This window comes from Muntiacus reevesi, chromosome 7 (genome assembly GCF_963930625.1).
Source record: "Muntiacus reevesi chromosome 7, mMunRee1.1, whole genome shotgun sequence".
NCBI classification, from domain to species: Eukaryota; Metazoa; Chordata; class Mammalia; order Artiodactyla; family Cervidae; genus Muntiacus; species Muntiacus reevesi.
The window spans coordinates 19986802-20009937 of NC_089255.1; the positions used below are offsets into that span (position 1 = coordinate 19986802).

Below are 23136 nucleotides of genomic sequence, written 5' to 3' on the forward strand. Positions count from 1 at the left end.
ACATACAGACTGAAAGTGAAGGGCTGGAAAAAGATATTCCATGCAAATAGAGACCAAAAGAAAGCAGGAGTTGCAATACTCATATCAGATAAAATAGACTTTAAACAACAGCTGTGAAAAGAGGCAAAGATGGACACTACATAATGATCAAAGGATCAATCCAGGAAGAAGATACAACAATCATAAATATATATGCACCCAACACAGGCGCACCACAATATGTAAGAAAAATGCTAAGAGGTATGAAAGGGGAAATTAACAATAACACAATAATAGTGGGAGACTTTAATACTCCACTCACACCTATGGATAGATAAACTAAACAGAAAATTAACAAGGAAACACAAACTTTAAATGACACAATGGTCCAGCTAGACCTAATTGATATCTATAGGACATTTCACCCCAAAACAATGAATTTCACCTTTTTCTCAAGTGCACACGGAACTTCTCCAGGATAGATCACATCCTGGGCCATATATCTAGCCTTGGTAAATTCAAAAAAATTGAAATCATTCCAAGCATCTTTTCTGACCACAATGCAGTAAGATTAGATGTCAATTATAGGAGAAAAACTATTAAAAATCCCAACATATGGAGGCTGAACAACACGCTGCTGAACAACCAACAAATCACAGAAGAAATCAAAAAAGAAATCAAAATATGCATAGAAACTAATGAAAATGAAAACACAACAACCCAAAACCCATTGGACACTGTAAAAGCAGTGCTAAGGGGGAGGTTCATAGCAATACAGGCTTACCTCAAGAAACAAGAAAAAAGTCAAATAAATAACTTAACTCTATACCTAAAGCAACTTGAAAAGGAAGAAATTATGAACCCCAGGGTTAGTAGAACAAAAGAAATCTTAAAAATTAGGGCAGAAATAAATGCAAAAGAAGCAAAAGAGACCATAGCAAAAATCAACAAAACCAAAAGCTGGTTCTTTGAGAAGGTAAATAAAATTGACAAACCATTAGCCAGATTCATCAAGAAACAAAGGAAGAAAAATCAAATTGACAAAATTAAAATGAAAATGGATAGATCACAACAGACAACAAAAATACAAAGGATCATAAGAGACTATTATCAGTAACTATATGCAAATAAAATGGACAACTTGGAAGAAATGGACAACTTTTTAGAAAAGTACAACTTTCCCAAAATTGAACCAGGAAGAAATAGAAAATCTCAACAGACCCATCACAAGCATGGAAATTGAAACTCTAATCAGAACTCTTCCAACAAACAAAAGCCCAGACCAGACGGCTTCACAGCTGAATTCTACCAAAAATTTAGAGAAGAAGTAACACCTATCCTACTCAAACTCTTCCAGAAAATTGCAGAGAAAGTTAAACTTCCAAACTCATTCTATGAGGCCACCATCACCTTAATACCAAAACCTGACAAAGATACCACAAAAAAATAAAACTATAGGCCAATATCACTGATGAACATAGATGCAAAAATCGTTAACAAAATTCTAGCAAACAGAATCCAACAACATATTAAAAAGATCATACATCATGACCAAGTGGGCTTTATCCCAGGGATGCAAGGATTCTTCAATATCTGCAAATCAATCAATGTAATACACCACATTAACAAATTGAAAAATAAAAACCATATGATTATCTCAATATATGCAGAGAAAGACTTTGACAAAATTCAACATCCATTTATGATAAAAAAAAAAAAAACCCTCCAGAAAGCAGGAATAGAAGGAGCATACCTCAACATAATAAAAGCTATATATGACAAACCCTCAGCAAACATTATCCTCAATGGTGGAAAATTGAAAGCATTTCCCCTAAAGTCAGGAACAAGACAAGGGTGCCCACTCTCACCACTACTATTCAATATAGTTTTGGGAGTTTTGGCCACAGCAATCAGAGTAGAAAAAGAAATAAAAGGAATACAGATTGGAAAAGAAGAAGTAAAACTCTCACGGTTTGCAGATGACACGATCCTCTACATAGAAAACCCTAAAGACTCTACCAGAAAATTACTAGAGCTAATCAATTAATATAGTAAAGTTGCAGGATATAAAATTAACACACAGAAATCCCTTGCATTCCTATACATTAACAATGAGAAAACAGAGAAATTAAGGAAACAATTCCATTCACCATTGCAATGAAAAGAGTAAAATACTTAGGAATAAATCTACCTAGAGAAAAAAAAGACCTATATATAGAAAACTATAAAACACTGATGAAAGAAATCAAAGAGGACACAAATAGATGGAGAAATATACCGTGTTCATGGATCAGAAGAATCAATACAGTGAAAATGAGTATACTACTCAAAGCAATCGATAGATTCAATGCAATCCCTGTCAAGTTACCAATGGTATTTTTCAGAGAACTAAAACAAATAATTTCACAATTTGTATGGAAATACAAAAAACCTCAAATAGCCAAAGAATCTTGAGAAAGAAGAATGGAACTGGAGGAATCAAACTGCCTGACTTCAGTCTCTACTACAAAGCCACAGTCATCAAGACAGTATGGTACTGGCACAAAGACAGAAATATAGATCAATGGAACAGAATAGAAAACCCAGAGATAAATCCATGCACCTATGGACACCTTATCTTTGACAAAGGAGGCAAGGATATACAGTGGAGGAAAGACAACCTCTTTAACAAGTGGTGCTGGGAAAACTGGTCAACCACCTATAAAAGAATGAAACTAGAACACTTTCTAACATCATACACAAAAATAAACTCAAAATGGATTAAAGATCTAAATGTAAGACCAGAAACTATAAAACTAGGGGAAAACACAGGCAAAACACTCTCTGACATAAATCACAGCAGGATCCTCTATGACCCACCTCCCAGAATATTGGAAATAAAAGCAAAAATAAACAAATGGGACCTAATTAAAATTAAAAGCTTCTGCACAACAAAGGAAACTATAAGCAAGGTGAAAAGACAGTCCTCAGAATGGGAGAAAATAATAGCAAATGAAGCATCAGGCAAATAATTAATCTCAAAAATATACAAACAACTCCTGCAGCTCAGTTCCAGAAAAATAAATGACCCCATCAAAAAGTCGGCCAAAGAACTAAACAGACATTTCTCCAAAGACATACAGATGGCTAACAAACACATGAAAAATGGTCAACATCGCTCATTATCAGAGAAATGCAAATCAAAACCACAATGAGGTACCATCTCACGCCAATCAGAATGGCTACTATCCGAAAGTCTATAAGCAATAAATGCTGGAGAGGGTGTGGAAAAAAGGGAACTCTCTTACACTGTTGGTGGGAATGCAAACTAGTACAGCCACTATGGAGAACAGTGTGGAGATTCCTTAAAAAACTAGAAATAGAACTGCCATATGACCCAGCAATCCCACTCCTGGGCATACACACCAAGGAAACCAGATCTGAAAGAGACACATGTACCCCAATGTTCATCACAGCACTGTTTATAATAGCCAGGACATGAAAGCAACCTAGATGCCCATCAGCAGATGAATGGATAAGAAAGCTATGGTACATATACACAATGGAATATTACTCAGCCATTAAAGAGAATACATTTGAATCAGTTCTAATGAGGTGGATGAAACTGGAGCCTATTATACAGAGTGAAGTAAGTCAGAAAGAAAAACACCAATACAGTATACTAATGCATATATATGGAATTTAGAAGATGGTAATGATAACCCTGTATGCGAGACAGCAAGAGAGACACAAATGTATTGAACAGTCTCTTGGACCCTGTGGGAGAGGGCGAAGGCAGGATGATATGGGAGAATGGCAGTGAAACATGTAAATTATCATATGTGAGCTGAACCTCCAGTCCAGGTTCTATGCATGATACAGGATTCTCAGGGCTGGTGCACTGGGATGACCCAGAGGGATGGGATGGGGAGGGAGGTGGGAAGAGGGTTCAGGATGGCGAACACATGTACACCCATGGTGCATTCAAGTCAATGTATGACAAAACCAATACAATGTTGTAAAGTAAAATAAATTAATTAATTAATTAAAAAATAAATAAAAATTAAAGAAATTTTGTTATTATTGCAACTGGGTTTGCTAATGTAAAAAATTATCAGATATTCTGTTGAGTTTTCTATGCATATGATCACATTTATCCTTTGAAAATAATTATATTTTTTCTCTTCTTCTCCAAACCTTAAATCTCTTTCTTCACTTTTTTTTTTTTAAATTTTCTTCACTTTTTAATTTGTATTATCCTAATGCTAAGGTTGAACAGAGGTGTGGATAGTATTCATCCTTGGCTTGTTCATAATTTTAAATGCCTTCAATAAGCATGTTTTTTGAGGTATAAATTATATTTAGTGAAAATCATAGATCTTCAATGGGCTCTTTAATCAGTTTTGTTGGAAACAGACATTTGTTCACCTCAGAATGTCCCCTGTGCTCCTTCATAATCTCTCGCCTCTCCAGAAGCAACTACAGTTCCAGTTTTTATAATTATGTTAATTTTGTCTATTCTAGAATTTCATATGAATGGAATAATAATAGAATGTGTTTTTATGTGCCTGGCTTCTTTCAATCAGAGTAAAATTTTTGAGATTCATCTGTGTTATCACTTGTATCCTTTTTAGTGCTTAATAGTATTTCATAGTATGACTATAACACAGTTTGTTTATTCTCCTTTTGATGGGCATCTGGGTTATTTCCAGTTTGGGACTTTTAAGACTAAAACTGCTATGAACATTCTTATACTTGACTTTTTGTGGACTTTTTATTTTTCTAGGAGTAGAATTGTTGAGTCATAAGGTAGTTGTATCCTTAACTTTTTAGGAAACCATCAGTTTTCCAATGTATTGCTACATTTTAGACTTCCAGCAGCAATATGTGAGAGACCTAGTTGCTCCACATCTTATACATTTAGTATTGTAAACTATTGTAAATCTATTTCATTTTACACATTGTATCAGGTATAATGATTTCCCTTATTGTGTTGGTGCCTAATTGCTTTAATTAGCATTTCCATGATGACTAATACTTTTGAGCACTTTTTCATCTAAGTTGACTAGCTGTATTTCACTATGTTTGGTGAAATGTTTTGAATTTTTTACCCATTTAAAAAAATTGTGTTGCTGCTTTTGTTTTTATCATTGTGTTGTAAGAATTTTTTGAATACTGTGGATAAAAAAGCCCTTCATCATATATATGTATTGTGAATATTACTCCCAATTTGGCTTGCCTATTTTTTCTTTAATTTTTGTTGTCCACCCCCCCGCCGCCAGCTTTTTTTTTTTGAGACTGTCAAGATAATTTAAATATTTCGTTAATCAAAGTTGTACCCAAAATTGTGCTTTATTTTTTCACTATATACTTTAACTTAAGGAAATCTGTAAAATCAGTACATTTGAGAAATCCTGAAAAATTCCAGTAGCTATAAGCTATTTAAATATTGCTTACAGAAAGTATTTAAACAGAAGTGGGGGACACTACAAAAGTTTATTTACAAAACAAAAGTAGAGTCGTAGATGTAGAAAACAAGTTTATGGCTACCAGGTGATAAGGAGGGAGGGATAAATTGGGAGGTTGAAACTGACATATACACTACTATATATAAATTAGATAACTAATAAGAACCTGCTATATAGCACAGAGAACTCCACTCGGTACTCTGTAATGGCCTATATGGGAAAAGAATTTTTAAAAAGAAGTGGACATATATGTAACTGATTCACTTTGCAGTACACCTGGAACTAACACAACATTGTCAATCCACTATACTCTAACAAAAATTTTAAAAGTATTAAAGTAAAGCCAGCACCATATAAACAACATACACTTAAGGACCTGAATGCTTCACATACAGAATCATGTCTTTCTATTCACTGATAAACTAAAGGTCCATTTCAAGATGCTTCTCTTGTAGGTTTCATTTGTTTTTTTAGCAAGAAAAGCCCTATAAAGGATGGCTTCATCTAGTCTTCATAGTCAGATTCATCTTCATCTTGACTAATCTGGAAGTAACAAAGTTCATAAGTCTCCTTCTCAGATGCAACCACATGAAGCCAATTATGAAGATTGTTCTTTTTAAGGTATTTCTTGGTAAAGTATTATAAATTCCTTTTAGAGAACTGTTTCTGAGAAACAACTGTGATTTTATTCTTGAAGGATTCAATGTGAGTAACATTCCCAAGATCTCTAATCTTTTCATTCACTTTAACCTTCTCCTATAGAAACGTTCAAAATTTCCAGAATCAAAAGTTCTATCTTTTGACTCTGTCAGTAAGGTTCAAATTAAATATCCAGGTTGACTTTCTTGGGCTTCTTGTCTTTCTTCGGCACCATCTTGGAGACTGGCCTCTTGATCTTCCCCTGGCTTTTTCCCCCTAATATTTATTTTATTTTATTTGGCTGGATCAGGTTTTAGTTGCAGCATGCAGGATCTTCAATCTTCCTTGTGGCATGTGGACTCTTAGTTTCAGCATGTGGGACCTAGTTCCTGGGCCAGGGAATCGAACTCAGGCCCCCTGCATTGGGAGCTTGGAGTCCTAGCCACTGGACCACCATGGAAGTCCCTTGCCTATTTTCTTGATGGTGCTTTCTGATGAATAGAAATTTTTAATTTTGATGAAGTCCAATTAATCAATCTTTTACAGTTTATACTTTCTGGATACTCCCTAAGAATTCTCTGTGTACTCAGAGGTCACAAAAATATTCTCCTAGCACTTCTAGTAGTTTTATTATTTTAGCTCTTAAGTTTCAACCTATGAAGTGAAGTGAAGTCGCTCAGTCATGTCCGACTCTTTGCAACCCCATGGGCTGTAGCCCACCAGGCTTCTCCATCCATGGAATCCAGGTAAGAAGACTGGAGTAGGTTGCCATTTCCTTCTCCAGGGGATCTTCCCAACCCAGGGATCGAACCCAGGTCTCCTGCATTGCAGGCAGACACTTTAACCCTCTGAGCCACCAAGGAAGCCCTGACTCAAGTTGAGTTTTGTGTGTAGTGTGAGGTAGGGGTTGAGGTGCTTTACTTCTCATATGGATATCCAATTTTTCTAGCACCATTTATTGAGGATATTTTCCTTTCCCCATTGAATATGCTTTGTCATTTTAATAAAAATCAGTTGTTTGTATATATGTGGGTCTATATATGGACTCTCTATTTGATTCCATTAGTTTATTTGACCATCCATTCTCCAGTAGCATATTATTTTGGCCACAGTTTGGATTATTCTTTTTTCCTTTTTTTGTCTGAAAAATGTCATTATTTTGCTTTCATATTTTTAAAACTTTTTACTGGAGTATAGTTGATTTACAATGTTGTGTTAGTTTTGGGTGTAGAGCAAAGTGAATCAGTTATACATATACATATATCCATTCTTTTTAAGATTCTTTTCCCATATAGGCCATTACAAAGTTCTGAGTAGAGTTCCTTGTGCTATACAGCAGGATCTCATTAATTATCTATTTTATATATAACAGTGCTTATATGTCAACCCCAGTCTCCTATTTTACCCTCCCTGCTCTTGTATTTTAAAGGGTATTTTTGTTGGAGATAGAATGACATTTGCAGTTTTTTTTTCTTTCACCACCTTAAGAAAGGTCATTCAATGTCTGCAGCTTCCAGAATTTTGATGCAAAATAATCAAATCCTACTGTTGCTCCTTTGAAAGTATATAATGCATCTTTATTCTCTGGCTACTTTTTGTTACTTAGCTTTGGTTTTCAGCCATTTGATTAAATATTTAGGCATTATTTTCTTTGTATCTATCCTACTTGGGTTTTATCAAGCATCTTCAATCTATACATTGATATCTTTGATCAGTTTTGGAAAGTTTTTGATCTTTCTCTCTTCCAACTTTGCTTCTAACTCATTCTCTCCATCCTCTCTGCTTGGATTCCAGTTTCACTACGTGTAAACATTTGATTGTGTCTTGCATGTCTCTTCTTTCCATTGTTTTTTCTCTGTGGGCTTCAGTTTGGATAATTTATATTGAACTTTGGGTTTACCAATTCTGTTTGTTGCTTGTAAATCCATCAGTGAGTTTGTAATTTCAGAAATTATACTTTGCAGCTCCAGAAAAAGTCCATTTGATATTTTTACAGATTACAATTCTCTGCTAAAGTATTCTTTTTAACTATTTTGTCATATTTTCCATCTTCCCCTTCAACATATTTGGAATAGTTCTTTAAAAATGCCTTGTCTGAGGCAATTGAAATACATGCAAAAATAAACAAATGGGACCTAATCAAACTTACAAGCTTTTGTACAACAAAGGAAGCCATAGACAAAATGAAAAAGATGACCTACAGAACGGGAGAAAATATTTGCTAATGATGAAACCAGTAAGTGCTTAATTTCCAAAACACACAAGCAGCTCATACATTTCAATAACAAACAAAAAAACCCAAGCAAAAAATGGGCAGCAACTTCCCTGGTGGTCCAGTGGCTGGGACTCTGTATCCCAATGTCTGGCAAGATGGTGGCAGCAGTGACCTTCCTCTGGCTGCTAGACCAGGGCAGCCTGGTGGCAGGGAGCCTGTCCAGGGGCACCAGGTGCTTCACTGTGCAGTCCTCACTAGCTGGTGAGGAGGTCACGCACCCTGGACAGTTCTATGATCATAACAACTATAGGCACCTTCCATTTGTAGGTTGTCAGAAAGAAGTGAATGAAAACTTTACTACTGATCTGATAGCAGAGCAGCCTGTGAGTGAAGTCAGGAGGCAAGTGGTATCTTGTGACAGGAATGAAGGGGTCCAAGGCCAGCCATGGTGTACATAAACTCGGACAAACACACAAAGGTGGCAACATGTAGCTACCGTGGACTAGGGTTCAGACAGCACCATCATGAGGGGGATACATGGAGGTACTTCAGTGATGGAGTGACTCAGGAGACCCTTAGTGCTATATGTATTGCTTCACTAGTGTTGAATAAAGGGTGTTGTTCTCAAAGAAAAAGATAATAAAAATCCTGTGTAACCTTGAAAATATGGGTCAACTGTGGGTGTTCTTCTATTATCTTTTTTTCTCCTGAGCACATATGATCACATTTTCCTGCCTTTTCACATGCCTTATAATTCTTTACTGTACACTAGAGATCTGCCAGGTGGCACTAGTGGTAAAGAACCCACCTGCCAATGCAGGAGACCTAAAAGACACAGGTTTGATTCCTGAATGGGGAAGATCCCCTGGAGGAGGGCATGGCAATCCACTCCAGTATTCTTGCCTGAAGAATCCCATGGAGAGGAACCTGGTGGGATACAGTCCATATGGTCACAAAGAGTTGGACAGGATGGTAGCAACTTAGCACCCATGCAGAGATCTTACATATATGAACTAAAACTGAAGAAATTTCCCTAGATAGGTTTTACTCTTTCTATATTATGTAGATAAGATATGGTGCCAATCACAACAATGTGATTAGAAAATAAACTAGATTGAGGTTGGGTTCTAGTTCTTTTTGACTCAGTCTCCTCTGGTTTGATTGAGAGTTAGTCACGTCTTTATTTCCATAGTCATAAGACACCGTGGGGAATTTGTTTATGCCTTTAAGAGATTTGATTGGCCTCTAAATCAATACAGCTTCAAATTTTGGCAAATATCAAGACTAGCTGTGTGTTTGACACAACCACCACCTTCCTCTAGCAGGACTTTGTCTCCTAAGCACTATGAATCTGTGCAGAAATTTCACTTTCTTATTCTACACCCTTCCTGCTACACAGACTTCCCCCAGCCTCCTGTGTCACTTATAGAAAAGTGAAAACGTTAGTCGCTCAGTCACGTCTGACTCTTGGTGACACCATGGACTATAGCCCTCAAGGCTCCTCGGTCCCTGGAATTCTCCAGGCAAGAATACTGGAGTGGATAGCCATTCCCTTCTCCAGGGGATCTAGCCTGGGTCTCCTGTAGCAAATGTTCTGTGAAAGAAGATTGGCAATGCTGCAAAGGTGCTTTTCAATCAACGGCCCCATATTTTTAATTATGGAAAATAATTTGACATTGTGTCTTAAAATACTTTATCTTCTTTCTTTTTCTGAGACTTCAGTTGAATGCATGTCATCCACTCCACTTTTGTCATCCGTACCTCTTAATTTCTCTATATCCTTTGTGATATATTTTATGTTGACTTTTGTCCTCTGCCTAATCTTTCAACACTCTCATCTGTTCTTTGACCAAATACATTCTGCTGCTCACCCCAGTTATTTCTTTCAAAGATTACACTTGTCATTCCCAATGTTCCTAGTTATTTTTTACATAATTGCTCTTCTTGCTTTATATTTACAATGCTTCTCTTATGCCTTGAAAGGATATATGTATTGTTCTTAATGTAAATTCTTCTTTTACCCAGTCTGTTCATTTCACTTCTCTGATAGTCATTCATTTGTTGGTTGTTTTTGGCTCCGAGCTCATGTTTCCTTAGAAGTGTCAGCTCTCTCAGCCAATAATGTGTACTTTGGAAGGAGGAGTGAGATTAAAGACCAGATTCCTGCTTTGACTCCTCCTGCTGAAGGTATGAGGCGAGCGCCTCAGGGTGCAAAGCCTCTGAGCATCTGTTTCCTGTTTGTCGATGACCACAGAACCCTGCCTTTCAAAGAACATGTTCGAACTCTGCCCTAGTCACTCCTCTTTCCTAAGAGCTGCCTCTCTGTGCAGTCATTTTTCCCAATCAAGGTGTGGGGGAAGGAGGAGAGACTGCTCAGTGGCTGCCTGCCAGCCTTTGTTTGTTGACTCTATTTCTCACCCCTCGTTGTTTTTTAGGCACTAAGTTGTGTGTAACTCTTTGGAACCCCATTGACTGTAGCCTGCCAGGCTCCTCTGCCCATGGGATTTTCTAGGCAAGAATACTGGAGTGGGTTGCCATTCCCTTCTCCAGGGGATCTTCCTGACCCAGAGATAGAACCTCCATCTCCTGCATTGTCAGGTGGATTTTTTACCACTGAGCTGCCAGGGAAGCCCATTTCTCACCCTAGCTGGCTCCAAAACTGTCTTTGAGGTTACCTTGCCATTTGCAGCTGGTGTTATATTGGTGTTTTCTGCCCACAGAAGTGGAAAGGCAGGTTATCGTGGAGGAGAGAAAATCCACAACTAGAAAGTCTTCCCCTAGATTCTCGTCCATCCATGATATCTGACTTTCTCCACCTCTAATTTGCATATGCACATACATTGGGACCTGTCTGACTTCTGTTTCTCCAAGTTCGATTCTGGGATACATCACTCCTCTTTCATTATACAGTGTCTTCAGGGCTGAATTTGGGGGAGGAAATCCTCAGTTTACTTAATTCAGCATCAAGATGGAAATCTGAAACCTCCTTCTGCTTTCCATTATCTAGAAATTTCCCAATATTTTTGGTCTGCCAATGACTCTTCATCTTATTTTCTATTTCTATTATGTATTGGTTACTTTAAAAATTGTTTGTATATCTGCTCTGTCATTTCAAATGCAAGGCTATATTCTGAAAGTCTTCCTCCTCTTATTTTGAAGGATCTCCTACTTGTTAAGAAGCTGGGGTCTCATCTTCCCTCTCCCTAGCTTTCCCATCTGTAACATGGGAGCAAATGGACTAGGTGGTATTTGAGGGCCTTCCCCTTCTCTCGTGCTATGACTTAAGGATCACGCCTGGTTGTTGTTTGGCTTGTTTCCTTCTTTACACTCCACATTAGTTTAGAAATGTGGGTGGGGGCGCCACGTTCTCCCTGAGGTCACTCTGGTCATGAGAAGTCAAAATGGAGAGCTGAGAAATGAAGGCAGTTTCCTCTTAGAAAAAAAGCATAAACCATCTACAAAAACAATTCCAAAATGAATAACCAAGCTAGATGAACAGAGGACTATCCTGAGAAATGTAAAACTGGTGGCAGGGGGATAATTTAAGGATTTATTATTCCCAAAGCAAAAGCAGACTTCCAAATTACCTTTTATCTTTTTCTATTTTTTCCCCAAAAGCCCCACTGAGCGCCCCCAGGAGCTGCTAATAACTAATGTGAGACCATAACTCCCTAGAAGATAGATGTCTCTGTGTGACCTGTGATGTCAGAAAACAGGGTGGTAACTTGAATGACCTCCAAGTATCTCACATATCAAATACACAGTGGTGTCCCTTTGTAAGGGCAGAAACCATGAATACTGGGAAGAGCTAAAATCCATTCTGGGAAGGTTTGGGGGAGTTGGGAAGAGCTCACTGTCTTTTAGATCTAATTTTGACTTATATTTGGTTATTCAGCCTGTAGTCCCTGCCCATAAAGACATGAGTCTGACAGTTCAAAAAGTGAGAGGGCTGGGGTGGTGGTGTGGGCTTTGAGGTACAAGAATGAGGCACAGGCAGCATTCACTCCTTGCCATCCATGGTTTTAGGCATCATAAGGCCACAAACTATTGACCAAGGACCTCAGCTCAACCCTCATAGACATATGGGGAAACTGAGGCTAAGAGAGGTCAGGGACTTGCCTGATGTCACAAAGAGAGTCAGTAGCTGACTTAGAACTCAAGGCCTCTTATTCCCATGCAGGAGTCCGATACCTGTACCTAGGTGCCTTAGGTAAGTTCCTGAAGCTTCCAAGACCCCATTGAGTTTGAGGGAGACCCTGAGTCAGGCCTAGAACAGGGCTAATTAAACATGTATCACTACTACTACATGGATGCTGTGCTGTGCTGCAGGAATCCTCATTCACGACTGAAGAGCTTGTTCCCAACACTCATAGCATTTCTGCAGGAAGATAGCTCCCAGTTGTAAGTCTTCTTTGGGAATTGCTTCTGCCGAAGAAAGTAACCTGGATCAGGCCATTCCCCCTTCCCAGGAGACCCACATCCAATGGTTGAACAGTACTTGGGTACAAAAGACCAGCCTTGGCCCTAACACAAGACAATGCTAAAGAGGTCATCCCAGCTTCAGAGTGCCTTATGGGGTTGGCTGAGGCCATTCTTGAGACTGTATTGTAGCCCAACATCTCTCTCCGCCCAGTTCTTTTCTTCTTCTGGTGTTGAGCACAGAGCATCCCTAATGAACTTCCTGGGTGCTAATCTCCATATTAGAGTCTGCTTCCCAGGAACCTGTCCTGTCACACTTGGGTTGAATTACAATCATACAGAAGCCAGACCTTGAGGAGGAGCTGAGGTCAGGTGGCTTCAGTCATGTCAGGGGAGCACAGACTCTGGACCCTGTCCAGAGTCCAGCACAGACTCTGTCAGGGTACAGCACAGACTCTGGACCTAGAGGTCTGGATTCCTGCCTCCCCATAGCAGCCATTTGCCCTGCTGTAATCTTGCCTGCAAACCCCTAAATAGATAAGGGGTGGGGGGCGGGGGGAGAGTATATGTGATTATTGCTGTTCCAAACTGTCATCTTTCATCCCTATTTAAAAACCATGCTGGACTTCCTGGTGGCCCAGTGGTTAGGAATCTGCCTGCCAACGCAGGGAACATGGGTTCGATCCCTGGCCCAGGAAGAGTCCACATGCTGCAGGTGAGCAACTGAGCCCAAGTGTGCTACAACTGTTGAGCTGATGCACCTACAGCTTAGGCTCCACAACAAGCGAAGCCACCACAGTGAGAAGCCCATGCACCACAACAAAGAATAGCCCCCGCCCCTGCAACTAGAGAAAGCCTAGTCAAAGACGCAGAAATCCTGGGTCAGACTCAGCTTTTACCCTGGAGAATTCTGAGCAGAATTTAATTTGCCTGTGTTTAAAAGGATTACTCTGGACCCTTCCCTGACCTCCACAGCCCCGGTCCACACTGCTTTCCCCTCTTCTCTCCTCCCACTTCCTCCTCCAGCTCCAAGTAATGAGGAGTATCCTTGTGGACCTGGGACGAGGGTGGGGGTGGTGGCGTGGGATCTTTCCACTTATCACCAGAAGGAGGCGCAGGGTAGCAAATGCTTTGTCACCCATGGAGGGAAAAACTTGGGGTAGTGGGGGAAGAGGGGAATTTGGAGGCAAACTTAGTTCCTTCTTAGGGTTTCCCTCGTAGCTCAATTGGTAAAGAATCTGCCTGCAATGCAGGAGACCCGGATTTGATTCCTGGGCCGGGAAAATTCCCCTGGAGAAGGAAATGGCAACCCACTCCAGAATTCTTGCCCGGAGAATCCCATGGACAAAGCAACCCGGCAGGCTACAGTTCATGGGGTTGCAAGAGTCTGACATGACTTAACAACCACCATCATTAGTCCCTTCTTGGCTTTGCAGACCATTTGTCTGTGGCAATAGCTTCATTAGTCCTGCCTGCTACAGGGCTAAGGGGGAAATTCTCCTGATGCTCTCAGAAGTGGCTGGCTGCAGGAGAGCCTGAGGTGGATCCTTTTGGAGGAAAAAGAGACAGAGACCCTGAACAGATGACGCACTCTTCCCCCACCCCTGCCACCACATGGCCAGTCCCTGGCAGGGCTGGGAGGTGAGCCTTGGTGTCCTGGCTTCCAGCCTATTGTACTGTCTACACTGGAATCCTGCCAGCCAGGGTTAAGGCATTTGTTCCAGAGTTCAATGATTCTTTCAGCTACAAGATGTAGGGTGGGTACAGGGGGAGCAGGGGTGAGGAACCTGGAGGCGAATAAGCCTGGGTTCCTGCCCCGAGGGAGCTCTCAAATGCTTATGGAGATAAAGCTTGAGACAAGCAGAGAATACTGTGGGCAACGCACGTCAGATCTGATCAGGGTAGAAGTTGGCACCTGCATCCTGAGAGGGACTTGCGGGAGGAAGTAACCGATCTGTCCAGTTTGAGAGAACCATTTCTGATAGACTTCCTTTCCCTGAGGGGAGGGAGTACTTAGGGTGGAGGGTGTGGAGTGATGGAGAGGAACACATTTTGACAGCGATGCTGACCCCATCAGAATGATGAAGGGCTGGTGGGGAAACTTCTAGGGTGAGGGGAGGAACTTTTTGGCTGGTGTCATTCCTCAGAGGTATCACCCCTCTCCCTGAATGGACAGTCCTTGCTGCTGCTAAAACTGCCGATTGAAAACCTGAGGCTGATCACCATTTGTCTGTGGAGGTGTCGGGTTTCCTCGGAAAGTCTGGTTGTAGAGATTTCTTTAGAAGTTGTGTTTGTGATGATCTCATCTTGGGAAATGAGGAAAGGAGAAGAGATGCCAAATAAGTTATTGTGCTGAAAGTCCTGTTTTAAGAAAACAAATGCAAGATTGAATGCATTAGCCACTGCCAGCCACAAACGTGGAGAAAGCAGTTAAGCCAGTAAGGAGTAGTACCCCACATTTGATGTGGGAATCTTGGGTGAGGTGGGAGGAAAGTCTGGTTTCCAGTCAGTGGTATGAGTGGGGAGGAAGGGGCCCGGTAAGAGGACTGACCCATCAGGGTGACTTTCCTGGTGGTCCAGTGAGTAAGAGTCTGTGTTCCCAGTGCAGCGGGTCCGGGTTCCATCCACCGTCAGGGAGCTAGATCCCACACACCAAAACAAGGAACCTCACATGCCATATCCAAGATCCCATGTTCCCACAACTAAGACCCAGTGCAGTCAAAATAAAAAAAAAGGGGACTTCCCTGGTGGGACAATGGACGGGAATCTGCTTGCCAATGCAGGGGACACAGGTTCCATTCCCGATCTGGGAAGATTCCATATGCCACAGAGCAACGAGACCCACAAGTCACAACTACTGAAGCCCTTGCACCTAGAGTCTATGCTCTGCAACTGAAGAGGCACCACAATGAGAAACCCTGTGCACGGCAACCAGAGAAAGCAACGAAGACCCACCACAACCAAAAATTAAATAAATAAAAAAAGTTTTTTAAAAGGAAGGACTCATCAAGGAGGATTGAATGAATCATTCTCATCACTGGGGCAGTGACGCTTTTCCTTGTGTCCCCGCCAGGACTGGGACTATGATAAGATGTCCTAATGACGCCCAGGCACACTGTCTCAAGCCCAACTAAAACCAAACAGCAATGTTAATACCTAAGGTTTAACACCTGGATTAACATAAAGACTTTTGGATTTCAAGAGGTTTATCCACTGTCTTCCTTACAAGGATCTCCGTTGCTGACTTCGGATGCTCGACCTTTCATTCTCTGTGCCTTATTCTTCCAGCTGGAACTCTTTATCTTCCTCTTCTGTGCTCTCTTCTCTGAATGTCACAGGTCAAACCTAACAGCGGGGCCAGGGTGAGGGCGCCGTATATGAGGCACCTATGATGCAACTTGAAGGAGGTGCTCGCTTTCAGGGTCATGCAAGTGCGAAGTGATTTGAAGTTATTAGAACAAAACAACTTCCAATGTGATGACAGATTTCCCTTGGCATTATGGTGCAGTTTTTAATGTTCTTGTTTTGTTCTTTAATTCTGGCCCAAATCTCCTGTTGGGAGGATGACCCTGACCCTCCAGCAGCAGGACACAGAATCTGAGATAGATTCCTAGGACTGGGAGCACTGTAAGCCTGGGCTATGGAGAAGGAAGAGGGGGCTGAATGGCTCTACCTAGGACAGATAATGAAGAAGGGATGGTAGGTTGGGTGAAGGCAGATGGTTATACAAGCCTGGTTAGGGTGTGTGTGTGTGTGTGTGTGTGTTGGGGGAGAAGTGTTCCTGGATGATCCTCCAGCGAGGATCAGTTCCTCTCTTTTTTTCAGGCTGCTCCTGTCACTTTGCTGGCCAGAAGCTTCCAGCTGGAAATATTTGAATCTAGACACCCGAAAAGTGAAAGTGTTAGTAGCTGAGTTATGTCTGACTCTTTGCAACCCCATGGATTATAGCCCGCCAGGCCCCTCTGTCTGTGGCATTCTCCAGGCAAGAATACTGGAGTGGGTTATCATTCCCTTCTCCAGGGGATCTTTCCAACCCAAGGATCTAACCCAGGTCTCCTGCATTGCCAGCAGATTCTTTACCGTCTGAGTCACCAGGGAAGGCCAGACACCTGAAGTCCACTCTAATACCCAAGTGCCAGGAATAAGAAACTTTCTAGCAGGAACCTGCAGTGGTCACTATGCACCATGTTCAACCCCAAACTGGATCTGCTCATTCAGGGAAATGGAGTTGACTTAGTCTGGGCTGGCTGGCCTGCTTCAGATAGCAGCCCTGGGAGCACTAAATGAGTGGGCGGGACGGGTTGTGGGATGTGGCCTTTGCCAAGATATCAAGGACTTGAGGCCTGAAAACGCAGACAACTCAGGGGGTGATGTGCAACAACTAGCCTGATTGGAGGGAGGCCAATGAGAAGACACTGGTGTCACAGGGATCCTCAGGGAAAAATTGCTGAATGGGGCCTTTAACCCCCACTTCAAAGCCAGGTTAAGGAATCCAGTTGCTGGACTTAAGAGTGTTCAAACAGATGAGGAAGACATCTGTCCTTTTGTATGTCAAAGGAGCAAAAGGAAGTTGTTTCTGAATTTCACCATGAACTCAGAATTTCTGTCCTGGGGAAACTAATATGAAGGTCAGAACACCCCCTCCCTTTGTCAGAATGGTGGCCTGATGTTCTTTACAGGTATCCTGGGAAGGAGAAGATTATAGAAGGTCACCATTCCTTTGTTACTGAGCATGACCCCACCCATCAGAATAAGACCCAGTTTCCCCCTCAGTCAGTCCCTCCCATCAGGAAGCGTCCATAAGCCTCTTAACCTTACCCATCAGACGGCAGACAGAATGCAAACTACAATCACAGAAAACTAACCAAACTGATCAACTCAATGAAACTATGAGCCATACCGTGTAGGACCACCCAAGATGGACAGGTCATGGTGGAGAGTTCTAACAAAACATGGTCCCCTGGAGAAGGGAACGGCAAACCACTTCAGTATTCTTGCCTTGAGAGCCCTATGAACAGCATGAAAAGGCAAAAAGATAGGACACTGAAAGATGAACTCCCCAGGTCGGTAAGTGGTATGCTACAGGAGATCAGTGGAGAAATAACTCTAGGAAGAATGAAGAGACAGAGCCAAAGCAAAAATAACACCCAGTTGTGGATGTGACTGGTGATGGAAGTAAAGTCTGATACTTTAAAGAGCAATACTGCATAGGAACCTGGAATGTTAGGTCCATGAATCATGGCAAATTGGAAGGGGTCAAACAGGAGAATGGCAAGAGTGAACATTGACATTTTAGGAATCAATGAACTAAAATGGACTGGAATGGATGAATTTAACTCAGATGACCATTATGTCTGCTACTATGGGCAAGAATCCCTTAGAAGAAATGGAGTAGCCATCATAGTAAACAAAAGAGTCCAAAATGTAGTACTTGGATGCAATCTCAAAAACGACAGAATGATCTCTGTTCATCTCCAAGGCAAGACATTCAATATCACAGTAATCCAAGTCTAAGCCCTGACCAGTAATGCTGAAGAAGCTGAAGTTGCATGGTTCTATGAAGACCTACAAGACCTTTTAGAACTAATACCCAAAAAAGATGTCCCTTTCATTATAGGAGACTGGAATGCAAAAGTATGAAGTTAAGAGATACCTGGAGTAACAGGCAAATTTGGTCTTGGAGTACAAAATGAAGCAGGTCAAAGGCTAAAAGAGTTTTGCCAAGAGAATGCACTGGTCACAGGAAACACCCTCTTCCAACAACACAAGACAAGACTCTACACATGGACACCACCAGATGGTCAATACCAAAATCAGACTAATTATGTTCTTTTTTTTTCTTTTTCGCACATGAATGTTAACAGCAGTATTTTTTTTTATTTATTTTTTTCCATTTATTTTTATTCATTGGAGGCTAATTACTTTACAATATTGTAGTGGTTTTTGCCATACATTGACATGAATCAGTCATGGATTTACATGTGTTCCCCATCCAGATCCCCCCTCCCACCTCCCTCTCCATCCCATCCCTCTGGGTCTTCCCAGTGTACCAGCCCTGAGCACCCGTCTCATGCATCCAACCTGGGCTGGTGATCTGTATCACCCCTGATAGTATACTTGTATCAATGCTGTTCTCTCTGAACATCCCACCCTTGCCTTCTCTCACAGAGTCTAAAAGTCTGTTCTGTACATCTGTGTCTCTTTTTCTGTTTTGCATATATGGTTATCATTAACATCTTTTTAAATTTCCTATATATGCACTAGTATACTGTATTGGTCTTTATCTTTCTGGCTTACTTCACTCTGTATAATGGGCTCCAGTTTCATCCATCTCATTAGAACTGATTCAAATGAATTCTTTTTAATGGCTGAGTAATATTCCATAGTGTATATGTACCACAACTTCCTTATCCATTCATCTGCTAATGGGCATCTAGGTTGCTTCCATGTCCTGGCTATTATAAACAGTGCTGTGATGAACATTGGGGTGCATGTGTCTCTTTCAGATCTGGTTTCCTTGGTGTGTATGCCCAGGAGTGGGATTGCTGGGTCATATGGCAGTTCTATTTCTAGTTTTTTAAGGACTCTCCACACTGTTCTCCATAGTGGCTGTACTAGTTTGCATTCCCACCAACAGTGTAAGAGGGTTCCCTTTTTTCCACACCCTCTCCAGCATTTATTGCTTGTAGACTTTTGGATAGCAGCCATCCTGACTGGCGTGTAATGGTACCTCATTGTGGTTTTGATTTGCATTTCTCTGATAATGAGTGATGTGGAGCATCTTTTCATGTGTTTGTTAGCCATCTGTATGTCTTCTTTAGAGAAATGTCTGTTTAGTTCTTTGGCCCATTTTTTGATTGGGTCATTTATTTTTCTGGAATTGAGCTTCAGGAGTTCCTTGTATATTTTTTGAGATTAATCTTTTGTCTGTTTCTTCATTTGCTATTATTTTCTCCCATTCTGAAGGCTGTCTTTTCACCTTGCTTATAGTTTCCTTTGTTGTGCAAAAGCTTTTACGTTTCACTAGGTCCCATTTGTTTATTTTTGCTTTTATTTCCAATATTCTGGGAGGTGGGTCATAGAGGATCCTGCTGTGATTTATGTCAGATAGTGTTTTGCTTATGTTCTCCTCTAGGAGTTTTATAGTTTCTGGTCTTACATTTAGATCTTTAATCCATTTTGAGTTTATTTTTGTGTATCATGTTAGAAAGTGTTCTAGTTTCATTCTTTTACAAGTGGTTGACCAGTTTTCTCAGCACCACTTGTTAAAGAGGTTGTCTTTTTTCCATTGTATATCCTTGCCTCCTTTGTCAAAGATAAGGTGTCCGTAGGTACGTGGATTTACCTCTGGGCTTTCTATTTTGTTCCATTGATCTATGTTTCTGTCTTTGTGCCAGTACCATACTGTCTTGATGACTGTGGCTTTGAAGTAGAGACTGAAGTCAGGCAGGTTGATTCCTCCAGTTCCATTCTTCTTTCTCAAGATTACTTTGGCTATTCAAAGTTTTTTGTATTTCCATACAAATTGTGAAATTATTTGTTCTAGTTCTGTGAAGAATACCGTTGGCAGCTTGATAGGGATTGCATTGAAGCTATGGATTGCTTTGGTTAGTATACTCATTTTCACAATATTGATTCTTCCAATCCATGAACACGGTATATTTCTCCATCTATTTGTGTCCTCTTTGATTTCTTTCATCAGTGTTTTATAGTTTTCTATGTATAGGTCTTTTGTTTCTTTAGGTAGGTATACTCCTAAGTATTTTATTCTTTTTGTTGCAATGGTGAATGGTATTGTCTCCTTAATTTCTCTTTCTGTTTTCTCATTGTTAGTATATAGGAATGCAAGGGATTTCTGTGTGTTAATTTTATATCCTGCAACTTTATTATATTCATTGATTAGCTCTAGTAATTTTCTGGTATGATTATATTCTTTGCAGCCAAAGATGGAGAAGCTGTATACAGTCAGCAAAAACAAGACCAGGAGCTAACTGTGACTCAGATCATGAACTCCTTCTTGCCAAATTCAGACTTAAATTGAAGAAAGTAGGGAAAACCACTGGACCATTCAGGCATGACCTAAATCAAATCCCTTACGATTATACAGTGGAAGAAACAAACAGATTTGAGGGATTAGATCTGATAGACAGAGTGCCTGAAGAACTATGGACGGAGGTTCTGACATTGTACAGGAGGCAGTGATGAAGACCATCAGTGATGAAGATCATCCCCAAGAAAAAGAAATGCAAAAAGGCAAAATGGTTGTCTGAGAAGGCCTTACAGACAGCTGAGAAAAGAAGAGAAACAAAAGACAAAGGAGAAAAGGAAAGATATACCCATTTGAGTGCAGAGTTCCAAAGAATAGCAAGGAGGGATAAGAAAGCCTTCCTCAGTGATCAATCAAAGAAATAGAGGACAATAATAGAATGAGAAAGACTAGAGATCTCCTCAAGAAAATTAGAGATACCAAGGGAACATTTCATGCAAAGATGGGCTCAATAAAGGACAGAAATGGTATGGACCTAACAGAAGCAGAAGATATTAAGAAGAGGTGGCAAGAATACACAGAACTATACTAAAAAGATCTTCATGACCCAGATAACCATGATGGTGTGATCACTCACCTAGAGCCAGACATCCTGGAAGGCGAAGTCAAGTGGGCCTTAGGAAGCATCACTATGACCAAAGGTAGTGGAGGTGATGGAATTCCAGTTGAGCTATTTCAAATCCTAAAAGATGATGCTGTGAAAGTGCTGCACTCAATATGCCAGCAAATTTGGAAAACTCAGCAATGGCCACAGGACTGGGAAAGGTCAGTTTTCATTCCAATCCCTAAGAAAGGCAATGCCAAAGAATGTTCAAACCACTGCCCAATTGCAGTCATCTCATACGTTAGTAAAGTAATGCTCAAAATTCTTCAAGCCAGGCTTCAACAGTACATGAACCATGAACTTGTAGATTTTCAAGCTGGATTTAGAAAAGGCAGAGGAACCAGAGATCAAATTGCCAACATGTGTTGGATCATTGAAAAAGCAAGAGAGTTCCAGAAAAATATCTACTTCTGCTTTCTTGATTATGTCAAAGCCTTTGACTGTGTGGATCACAACAAACTGTGGAAAATTCTGAAAGAGATGGGAATACCAGACCACCTGACCTGCCTCCTGAGAAACCTGTATGCAGGTCAAGAAGCAACAGTTAGAATTGGACGTGGAAAAACAGACTGGTTCCAAATCACGAAATGAGTATGTCAAGGCTGTATATTGGGAGGAGGAGCCAAGATGGCAGAGGAATAGGACGGGGAGACCACTTTCTCTCCTAGATATTCATCAAAAGAATAACTGAACGCAGAGCAAACTTCACAAAACAACTTCTGATCGCTAGCTGAGGTCATCAGGCGCCCAGAAAAGCAGCCTATTGTCTTCGAAAGGAGGTAGGACAAAATATAAAAGATAAAAAGAGAGACAAAAGAGCTAAGGACCGAGATCCGTCCTAGAAAGGGAGTCTTAATAGAGGAAGTTTCCAGACACCAGGAAACCCTCCCACTGGCGGGTCTGGGGGAAGTGTTTGAATCTCGGAGGGCAACCTTACTGGGAGGGGAACAATAAATAAAACCCACAGATTACAAGCCTAAAAGCAACTCCCAGCAGAAAAGTACCCCAGACACCCGCATCCGCCACCAGCAAGTGGGGGTGGAACGGAGAGGAGCGGGCGGCATTGCTTAGGGTAAGGACCGGGCCTGAGTGCCCTGAGGACAATCAGAGGGAGCTTTTGTGAGTTACCAACTTAAACTGTGGGATAGCAAAAGAGAGAGAGAAAATTAACCGGCCCGAACACACTGCCAGCCATTTGCAGAACAAAGGGACCGAGCAAGTCCAGAGAAGAGCTCGCAGGCTGCGGACCGGCACAGCCCCGCCTGAGGAAGGAGGCAGGGAGGAAGGGAAAGGGGCAGGCTCGGCCCCAAGGACCGCATCCCCTATCGCACTGCAAACAGGCCTCCAGTTTCTAATCAAAGACCTCTTGAGATTCTGGATGGTCGACATCCGCCGGGAGGGTCGCGGCGAGACAGAGTGCGCAGGCACCCGACTGGCGTGGACAGGGACTGAGGCTGGAAACGCGGAGGGCAGAAGGTGCGCCTGTGGCGCGCCGCACCCGGGGAGAGTGTGCCCATCAACCCCGTGGCTGCCTGAACCACTCTGACGGGGAAGGCACAAAAAGCAGGCACAGCTTTTTATTCCGTGCTTTTGTGGAACACCCGAGGGCTGGAACCGCGCGCAGTGCAGGGCACGCTCCATATAGAGCAGCCAGGAGCCTGAGCAGCCTAGACGAAGAAAGCAGCGCCAGTCCCTCCCCGCAGCTCGATGGAACTAGCAACTTGAATAAGAGACCACCTCTGCCCACCTGAGTCAGGGCGGAAATGAGGCACTGAAGAGACTGGCA

At 41.5% G+C, this 23136-nt stretch overlaps 1 pseudogene; it reads right to left on the minus strand.

Moving 5' to 3' along the window:
* Nucleotides 1-5930: 5930 nt before the first annotated feature.
* LOC136172670 (ribosomal protein eL22-like) lies at nucleotides 5931-6300 on the minus strand (annotated as a pseudogene).
* Between the last annotated feature and the right edge of the window lie 16836 nt (nucleotides 6301-23136).